Raw genomic sequence first — 11,269 nt, 5'->3', positions numbered from 1 at the left:
ATTCATTGTCCATTCAGAATTTTTTGTACACTATCTTTGCCAAATGATGGGAGATACATTTCGTTATCAGTCTTTTTGAAGTCACTTGTGGTTGTTCATCTTTTATTCTCAAGGGGATGACGTCATGAGGGTGATGTCTTTTGACTTGCAAGTTAATTGGATTTAAATGAGGCAGAGCTGTGCAAAGTCATCAGCCTCACTCTCTCCTCCAGAGTCATCTGAGTCCAGTGGCTAGATAAGAGTCAAGATGACTGGCAATGGCCCAGGATGCAGTGGGTTGATTTCCCTGGACTTTTTAAATAAGGTCTTTCCCAGGTCTTACTGTTCCCTCACAGACATTTTTGCAATGCTGTAGACCAGAGGTGTTAAATTAATGTAACCTGAACCAGATTAAAATGTAATCGAAAAATATTTAACAAAATAAAAATACAATAAAACATAATGTTAAGGCTATATATATGTGTGTGCGTGTATGTGTGTGTGTATATATCTATATCTATATCTATATATATTATATGATTTTATAAGTTAATATGTGCTGGCGATCCTTATGTACAGTTTAGTGGCCCTAAATGGTGAGCCTGAGAGGGGAAGATGCTGGGACTTCAGTTCATGGTAATGTTTTTCCTATTATTCTGTTTTCTTTATGAGCAGAAGTCAGACACTAAAGTTCCTGAGAATAGACTTTCTATACAAGTTAGAAAGTATCCCAAAGTTGGAGAGTTCTTGTATTCTTTATGTACTGACCTCCTATGGTATGACTATTCCTTAACAGTATGTACTTGGAGAAGAAGGAGGATGGCCAGCAGAATGTCACCCTGAAGCTGAACCATGGTAGTCACGCAGTGTGACTGAGCAATAAGATATGACATGCTATGTAAGGTCACAGTAAAGAAGATGGTCTCATCCCAGGGCCTAAAAACTGTTATCCTTGGATAAGGGACATTTATGGCTTTGTCTAAATGGTTAACGCAGCCTTCCAGTTCTAGATTAAAATGTACTTCTGTAATAATTGTAAAACTATTTAGATACCTTGTCTTTTTCACCTTTCAACAGGGTGTTTCCTTATTCCAGTAATGAACCCTAATACCTACATGGCATATATTCTTCGGGAAACCCCTCTTTTTCCTTTGGCCAATCTCCCTCTTTCCTTCATCCCTCTGACTCCTTTGAAATGCTTTACTTATCAATCTTTGCCACAGACTGCTAAAGATTGCTTGTGTACTCTGAGCAAGCATGAAAAGTTAAAAAATCTAAATATGTACCCTCCGAAGCTGAATCCAAAGCTACTGTCTGCAAGCAGTCTCCCTTAGCATTTCAATAAACATTTTTATTTTCAGTTTGGTTAACCAAATTATTTGACCTCTAGTCAATGGATCCAGCTGGTGAATGAGATTCTCCCTGGGTTCTCAAGGAACCCAGACTGAGAATTTTCCCAATATATTACACGCCATGGAGAAGAAAGAGAGTCATTGGAATAAGAAATCTGGACCTTGCCAACTGTTTTTTATTGTGAGTTGTTTCACTAGTACAGGAATGAGATGAATAAGGAATATTGGTCTAATGGTTCCCTGAAATTGTCAATGTTTCTATACTTGTTCATGGGCTCTTGTGGGTCCTTTGCATCTTAAGCATTTTTTTCAGTAGGGGAAATATAGGTGATGTTGTTACCAAATTTTTGACATTAGACTCAAGCTATATCTAAATTTCTTTCAAATATTTCCCCAGAGTAATACTATTCTGTGAGATCAAAAGCCAAAGAGAAAGAGTCTCTTGGGAGTCAGCCTCCAGGATTATGCCTAGTCCATGTGAGCCTGTGGTCTTTTTTGGTTGGGGGTTGGGGTGAGATGGGATGCCCATGTCCTGGGTTACAGAAGCAAAGTGGATATAAAGGTTTTTTTCTTAAATAGACAGTAGAGACTGGAGCAATCAGGAAAGGTGTCATACTGAAGGTCGAATTTGAGCTGAGCTTTAAAAGAAGTTTAGGATTTGGAAAGTTGGAGATCAAGAGGGACTGAATTTTATGCCTTGGAGACAAGTTATAAAAAGAAGTTGGAAAATAAGATGGCATATATGAGGAACAACTAGTAAGCCAGTTTGACTGGAACTGTGATTATGCGAAGGAGAGTAGTATGTAATAAGACTGGTAAAGTAGGCTAGAGCCAGCTGATGGAGAGCTTTAGATGCCGATGCAATGAAAACTGAATTTTATCCTAGAGGCCACCAGAGCTTTTTTGACCAGGAGAATAACAACATAGTGAAAATTGTGTTTTAGAAATATATATTATATAATATATAATATATCATGTAATAATATAAAAATATATAATATAATATAATATATTATTTAATGTTATTATGCTATGATATATTATAAGAATGTATTGTGTTATACTAAAATATATAACATAATAATACAAATATATAATAGTATACATAATATAATAAACATATAATAGCATAAACATCATATATTATATATTCCTAAAGCGCAGTTGTTGTATGTTTGGCTTTTGACTTGCAAGTGAATTGGATTTAAGTGAGGCAGGGCTGTGCAAAACCATCAGCCTCACTCTCTCCTCCAGAGTCATCTGAGTCCAGTGGCTAGATAAGAGTCAAGATGACTGGCAGTGGGTTTCCCTGGCCTTTTTAAATAAGGTCTTTCCCAGGTCTTACTGTTGTATATATGTGTACATACACATATATACAATTTTGATAGCTGTGCGGAGGCTGAATTAGAGAGGGAAGAAACACAAAGCAGGGAGAACAATTAGAAATCTATTTAAATAGTCCAGGAGAGAAAAAATGAGGGCCTGCTTTAGGGTGGTGGCCACTTAAGAAAAGGGGACAAGCGCAAGTAATAATCTGGAGGCATATTGATAAGCCATAGCAACTGATTGCAATGGAGAATGAGAGACAATGAGCAGTCGAGGATGAATCTAAGGTTGTGAACCTGGATGACTAACTAGAAGGATAATGGTGGAAGAGAGTGTTTTGGCAAGTGGAGGGGCGGGGGTGGGGGGAGATGACAAGACCTGTTTTGAACATTCTGAGTTAGAGATGCCTATGGGACATCTAGTGGGAAATGTCCAGGAGGTATTTGTCAATACATAATTGGAGTTCAGGAGAGAGACTCAAGCTAGATACGAAGATTTAGGATCATCTGCATAGAGGTGATAATAGGTCCTATGGGTACTAGTGAGATACAAAATATAATAAGAGAAGAAAAGGATACAAACTTGGGCTACACCCATTTTTAGAGGGTGGGACTTGGATGATGATTCGTCAGGGATGCTGAAAAATGGCTTGAAAGGGAAAATAACGGTGCTTCAAAAAAACAAGATAGGAGAGAGTATCCAGGAGGAGAGAGTGGCCAAGGGTGTCAAATGGTGCAAAGAGAATGAGAAGAATGACTGAAAAAAGTAAAAGACATAACTTTGTAGAAAGCAGTTTTAATTGAATGATAAGGTCAGAAGTCAGGGCAAATGATGGATTAAGGACGGGAAAGATCCACGCATGTTTACAGCTGTCAGGGCAGTGGCCAATAGGTAGTTGAAAGACTAAAGGCAGAGAGGGAATATTTGTGAGGGCAAAATTTTCTGGAAGAGATGGAAGGGGGCTGCGATCAAGGATACAAGTAAAGCTTTTGGCTTTGTTGAGAAGGATCACGTGTGTGTCAGGGACTGGAGTATAGGAAGATACAATGAAGGATGATGTCAAATAGTTTTGAAGAAGTGCCTATTTCCTTAGTAAAGAATAAGATAAGGTCCTCTGATGAGATGGAAGGCTGAGGTAAGGCAGATGGAATGTGCCAAGGATTTTTTTTTGGAAAGCAAAATCTGAACATATAATAGTCAATTAGGGAATAATAACGGTATCACCTTGTGGCAGTGGCAGCCTAGCAGAGATTAGACGACACAAATCTGTCCTGAACCCAGTAAGGACAGATACATGGCTGATCAACGTAGATTAGTTCCAGTAAATCGGGAAAGCATTAGCCTTGAGTGATTTTTAACTTAGAAGTCAAGGATTTGTGGTTTGTCTCATTTTATTTGCTAAAAGTTTAAGTTACTTGTTTTTTCAAAGAAAAATTCAGAGATTTTTAATAAGCCAAAACATGATGATAATTATGCCTATTTTCTTGGTACTTTATAATCATTAACCATTAACTCCCTTTAATAGAACCAAAGGTTCAGCTTCAAACAAAATAAATTGGAATTTTTTTAATTTTATCATCTGTCCTTTGGGAAGGGGAGCCTTGATTTCAAATCTTTTTTTTTAATTGTCAATGCCAGTTAAAACTCATTTATTTTCTCTAGTCTTATATTTATTTTCCTCTTTCCTTGGATCCCATTACCTCTTCTCACTTTCCAGTGAGGCCTTTCTAGGAATCTAACCTCACATCTTGGGTCAGAGAAGCCAAAGCCTAAACTACTTCCAGCAGAGCACCCAAGACTAGTGTAACATTCCCCTAGGGATTCATGATGGAGGGGCTTCTCTCTCCTTCCCAATTCCTGAGATGTAACTATGCTCTGACTTCATACATGCTGTGACACTTTTTACTGTTTGCCAGACTGGCACTTTATACTAAAAGAGCAATCACCATCCCTTCATCTTCTTCCTGCCAGTTTTGACATGCCCTTGCACTTCTGGGTTAGCTCCATGAGCATATGGCCTCCTAGGGAAGCCTGGGTCTGATATGAGGCCACCTCCTGATAGTGTATTCTTTCTTTCAGCACAAGGCTTTGTGAGATCTCACAAGTCATGACATATTCCCCCCTTTCTGGGCAATGGACCAGTTGCAGGACAATAGAGGCAGTAGCACACTGCCAGAGAGGGAGTTGCCCACACAGAGAAAAACCACCAGAAAGAGACATCTTGGCATTGATCCAGCTTGTACTTTGCGAAGGTGAAATGTGAAATAGCTACTAAACAGCTTTGTTGTAAAGGTTCCAATGAGGCTTGCATATTAGCCTTTCAAATCATAATCATTCCATGATCCTTTATTGTTTATCACTCCCTTTCTATGTGTGAATAAAACTGCTGTTCCATACCTTATTCATGTTTATACATTAGATACCCTTTTTTATTGTTCCCCCCTCTTTGATGAAGATGCCTCCAGAGATTAGAAGCGAAGATGGAAGTGTTTCTCAGAATTCTGGAACAGGGGTAAAGGAACACTGGGATATCTAGGTTTCCATATTAAGAAGACAGGCAGGGGGCAGAGCCAAGATGGCAGCTGGAAAGCAGGGACTAGCATGAGCAGCCCGCCGAGCCCCTCCAAAAACCTATAAAAATGGCTCTGAACCAATTCTAGAACTGCAGAACCCACAAAATAGCAGAGGGAAGCAGGGCTCAAGCCCAGGACAGCCTGGATGGTCTCTGGGTGAGGTCTATCCTGCACGGAGCTGGGAGCGGAGCAGAGCCCAGCTTGGGCAGCGCGGACCAACCAGACCAGGAGCAGGGCTGAACGGGCCCTAGCGCCCTGAACCAGTGAGCTACAGCAGTTACCAGACTTCTCAACCCACAAACACCAAAGACAACAGAGAAGGTTAGTGGGAAAAGCTGCTGGGGACAGAGTTTAAAAAGGACTTCAGGGTTTGGCCACTGCCCTGGGGGCAGAGGAGGTGGGGCAGCAACAGAACTACAGCTGCAGTTGCTTCAGGCCCCAGGCCCACCTGGTGGAAGGAATTAAGTGGCAGATCAGAGCAGGAGTGAAGAGCCTGCTGAAGATCTAAGTCCAGTCCGGGGTTCTTGGGGAAGGAGGAGTGCTGGTGTGGCAGAGCTGGCGCATCCCCCCAGGCTTGGAACATAGTTCTCTTAACTCTACAAGCAGTCATACCTCGCTGAAAAACTCAAGGGTCAAGTTAGTTGGCTGGGAATATGGCCAGGCAGCAAAAACGCACCCAGATTCAGTCTCAGACTTTGGAATCTTTCTTTGGTGACAAAGAACACCAAAACATACAGCCAGAAGAAGTCAACAAAGTGCAAGAGCCTACACCAAAAGCCTCCAAGAAAAACATGAACTGGTCTTAGGCCATGGAAGAGCTCAAAAAGCATTTGGAAAAGCAAGTTAGAAAAGTAGAGGAAAAATTGGGAAGAGAAATGAGAAGGATGCAAGAAAACCAAGAAGGATGCAAGACCCCAAAAAATACTGAAAAACATACTGAAGAAAACAACACCTTATAACATAGACTAACTCAAATGGCAAAAGAGCTCCAAAAAGCCAATGAGGAGAAGAATGCCTTGAAAGGCAGAATTACCCAAATGGAAAAGGAGGTCCAAAAGACCAATGAAGAAAATACTACCTTAAAAATTAGACTGGAGCAAGTGGAAACTAGTGACTTCATGAGAAATCAAGATATTATAAAACAGAACCAAAGGAATGAAAAAATGGAAGACAATGTGAAATATCTCATTGGAAAAACCACTGACCTGGAAAATAGATCCAGGAGAGATAATTTAAAAATTATTGGACTACCTGAAAGCCATGGTCAAAAAAAGAGCCTAGATATCATCTTTCAAGACATTATCAAGGAGAACTGCCCTGATATTCTAGAGCCACAGGGCAAAATAGAAATTGAAAGAATCCACAGATTGCCTCCTCAAATAGATCCCAAAAAGAAATCTCCTAGGAATATTGTTGCCAAATTCCAGAGCTCCCAGATCAAGGAGAAAAATACTGCAAGCAGCCAGAAAGAAAAAATTTGAGTATTGTGGAAACACAATCAGAATAATCCAAGATCTAGCAGCTTCTACATTAAGAGATCAAAGGGCTTGGAATGTGATATTCCGGAGGTCAATGGAGCTAGGATTAAAACCTAGAATCACCTACCCAGCAAAACTGAGTATCATGCTCCAAGGCAAAATATGGATTTTTAATAAAATAGAGGACTTTCAAGCTTTCTCAATGAAAAGACCAGAGCTGAATAGAAAATTTGACTTTCAAACACAAGAATCAAGAGAAGCATGAAAATGTAATCAAGAAAAAGAACAAGAAAAAGAAATTGCAAGGGACTTACTAAAGTTGAACTGTTTTGTTTACATTCCTACATGGAAAGATGATGTGTATGACTCATGAGACCTCAGTATTAGGGTAGCTGAAGGGAATATGCATATATATATGTATATATATATATATATGTTTATGTATATATATGTATATGTGAGTGTGTATGTATGTATATGTGTATGTGTGTGTGTGTGTGTGTATATATATATATATATATATATATAGAGAGAGAGAGAGAGAGAGAGAGAGAGAGAGAGAGTGGGCACAGGGTGAGTTGAAGATGAAGGGAAGATATCTAAAAGAAATAAAATCCAATTAAGGAATGAGAGAGGAATATATTAAGAGAGGGAGATGGGGAGAGATAGAATGGGGTAAATTATCTCGTATAAAAGTGGCAAGAAAAAGCAGTTCTGTAGGAAGAGAAGAGAAGGCAGGCGAGGGGGAATGAGTGATTCTTGCTCTCATCAAATTTGACCTGAGGAAGGAATACCATACATACTCATTTTGGTATCTTACCCCACAGGAAAAAGGAGGAAGAAGATAAAAAAAGGGGGATGATAGAAGGGAGGGCAGATGGGGGTGGAGGTAATCCAAAACAAACACTTTCGAAAGGGGACAGGGCCAAGGGAGAAAATTCAATAAAGGGGAATAGGTTAGGAAGGAGCAAAATATAGTCAGTCTTTCACAACATGAGTATTGTGGAAGGGTTATACATAATGATACGCATGTGGCCTATGTTGAATTGCTTGAATTCTTAGGGAGGGTGGGTGGGAAGGGAAGAGGGGAGAGAATTTGGAACTAAAGTCTTAAAAACAGATGTTCAAAAACAAAAAAAAAGTTTTTGCATGCAACTAGAAAATAAGATACACAGACAATGGGGTGTAGAAATTTATCTTGCCCTACAAGAAAGGACAGGAAAAGGGGATGGGAGGGGAGTGGGGTGACAGAAGGGAGGGCTGACTGGGGAACAGGGCAATCAGAATATATGCCATCTTGGGGTTGGGAGGGGGAGGGTAGAAATGGGGAGAAAATTTGTAATTCAAACTCTTGTGAAAATCACTGCTGAAAACCAAATTTAAAAAAAAAAACTTCAAAAAAAAAAAGAAGACAGGCATCCAGAGGACAATGAATCTTGGGCAAAGTCTGGGAGTAGGTAAAAGAGATGGACTGGCGAAAGTTGCCAGTCTCTCTGGTCTCTGTTTAACAGTGCCCCACTAGCCAGACTACTAGACTGCCATTATATCTTTTTGTTGTGTTTGTTTTGTTTCATGGAGGGAATGGAAATGAACATTTTTGGAAAATCTCAAAGGGTCAGAGGAGTTTAAATGAGACCTCTTTAATGTAGAAATTATCCATCACTTTTGTTCAGAGAACTTGTTCAGAGAAACTAGTAAAGGGTAAAAATATCACCAACAACTTTTTGGTGGCTTACATTTAACACCTTCCCTGGAAGAGGAATTATCGAAAGGACAGTTCTGGTTCTGTGGTTCTAGGTGGCTGGAGTGGAACAATTTTGGTCCTCTAGAACAGGACCATAAAGAACCTCGATTCATCCAGGACTGATAGGATGCTGAAGCACGAGGAGTAAGATGAGAAGCTAGACCTGTGTGTAAAGCGATAACAACATAGATTCTGTGACAAAGTGTACAGGTTGTCAGTGTGCCAGTTAACTGCCAGCCTGTTGTTAGGACATTGCCTGCTTAGTTAGCCTTGACTCCGTCATCTATATCAATTGATACTTCATTACCCTTTAGCTGCTATTCATGTTATGGTGGCCAAGGAGTTACAGTGGGTAACAGAACAAGGGCTAGATTTGAGCTGCATCCAGCACAAGGACACCACATCTGATGATGAATGTGGTAGCTTAGAGGCAGCTTTTCCTCACTAATCCTGCTTTGGTAGGAGATGTGGCTAAATTCTAAGGGTTGAATAGGGGTCATTAAGCTTGGACTAGAGGAGGGAGGAGGGGAAAAGAAGATAATGAGGAAGAATTAAAGCTAGTCATGAAAGATAAAGGGTAGCAGGATTTGTAACATGATAAAATAATAATAATAGCTAGCATTTGTATAGCTATTTAAGGTTTGCAAAGCACAACAAGGCAATTATTTTTTTCTAATTTACTCATAAGGAAACTGAGGCTGAGAAAGATTAAATGATTTGTCCAAGATCACACAGCTGAGGCAGAATTTTAACTTTATCTAAAAAACATCCATCACAGGGTTACAAAAACTTAGGTTAAGTCTCAACTTTGACACATACTGATTATGTCAAATCACTTAACCCCTATGGGCCCAAGCAACCCTCTAAGAGGCCAAATCTCGAGATTTTGCACAAGGTTCCTTAACCAATGAAATCACAGAATTGGTTAAAAACAAAGCAGCTTTCACCATGTTACTCCCCATTAAAAAACATTTGACAGCTCCCTCTTGATGAGAGAATTAAGACCAAAATCAGAGAAAGTTTGGATCATTCATGCATAGTCACACAACAAGTGAATGTCAAAGCCCAGGGCAAGAGGTCAAAACACTGACCCTTTAGCTTTTGAAATCCCACTATTGATATCAGTGTTTCAGATGCCAAAATACCAATCCACTAATTTTTGTGTTCTAGAAAGTGAAACAAGCTGTGGAAAATTCTCTGCAGTCACTGTACCATTTCAGAAGGCCTTGGGAAAAAAAGATCTTTTCAAGTGATTGTTAATTTTATGAGAGCATTTCACAATATATCTCTGCAAATTTTGCAAGTGGTGCCTTACTTAATCTTTAATGTTCTTAACTTCTGAGAGGGGCAAAAAATAGTTCCACATAGTCATAAACTTACAGTGAGAAAATTATAGTGAGCATAGAAGAATGACAAAAGAAATATGCTTCCAGATAATGAGAAAGGGAGGTGGTTTTCTGAGACCTTTTCCTCTTTTTCCTTTTTATCTTCTCCTCCTCCCTTCTCCTCTTTTTCCTCCTTTTTTTCCTCCTCCTCCTTATCTTTCTCCCCCTGTTTTGTTTTGTTCTAATTTGGCTGTCCTTATTTTGTCCAGGCTGGAAGTGCAGCAGCCCCTCCTCAGCCTGAACCTACTGGTAATCGGCACAGAAACTTTGACCTGCTCTATTGCATTCCTAGGCTGATTCACCCCTACTTAAGCATCCTGATGGCCTCAGGTGAGGGGTGGGGTGGAGTAGCTCACCATATTGACCCAGACTTAGCGTGAACACACAATTGGCTTTCAGTGGGTTGTTTTCATTCTCTGTACTTATATCCCCAGAACCTAGAAAAGTACCCGGCACATAGTAAGTGCTAAATAAATGCTTGCTGATCACTAAGTGATAATGGCAGACAGATTGTCTGAAAGTGGCAGTGGGAGTGAAGAGTATGTTGCTTCCTCCTCATGACCTTTTGTATTTGAAAAGATTGACGTGCCTTGGAGAGGGTGCCAAGAGGTAACAAAGTGTCTTCAGGAGAAAATCAGGTTTCAGTGAGCATCGGAAGAAGGAAGGAAGATGAGAAGAGGAAATCTCTGATCCTAAGATCATAGATTTAAAGCTACAAGGGACTTTAAAGGGTTTTCATTTTAGAGATGAGGAAATTGGACTGCAGACTGGAATGTGCCCAAGGCACAGGCAGTAAATAGGAGGGCAAGATTTCAGACTCAAGTCCTCTGACTCCAAAGTCAACCATCTTTCCACTGTACCGCAGCGGAGGAAGATTTTAGAGGGAAGACATGAGTATGGTGCTTTGGGGGTGGCTAGTGTTGACATTACTGTTAGAGGGGGAGAATTGACAACAGAGGAGGCCACTGCAGCCATCACCAAGTCACCTTAGCAACTAATCCACCCCAATCCCTGATCCTGGTTGACTTGTATGGTGAGGGCACACAGGTCAAATGGCTTCAATAGAAAGGGGTAGTGTGCCCCTCCTCATGGAAAGACCTCAATTAGGGAAGAGAATGACAACCATAGGAATCTGGTGGAGGATTTCAGTGGACAGTCTGACAGTGGGGAAGAGGGGGAGGAAGAGAGAGACCCTTAAGGAGGAATCGCTCCCCATCCTGCCGTGTCAGTATCTGGGACTCAGCCCCACTTCACTTGTCTAGTTCTAGCTCTATTCTAAAACATCCCAAGCTATTAAAATCGAGTCATTTGAATTGTGTTCCTATTTATTTACATGTTTGCTCTTCATTGCTTGGGTCCAGGAAATGATTTTGCTTATTTTCATCTATCCTTTTCCTAGTTATCTTTTTAAAGCTTTGCTCATCACCTTATT

This window comes from Trichosurus vulpecula, chromosome 1 (genome assembly GCF_011100635.1).
Source record: "Trichosurus vulpecula isolate mTriVul1 chromosome 1, mTriVul1.pri, whole genome shotgun sequence".
In the NCBI taxonomy this organism is placed as follows: Eukaryota; Metazoa; Chordata; class Mammalia; order Diprotodontia; family Phalangeridae; genus Trichosurus; species Trichosurus vulpecula.
This window is presented reverse-complemented; position numbering follows the sequence as displayed.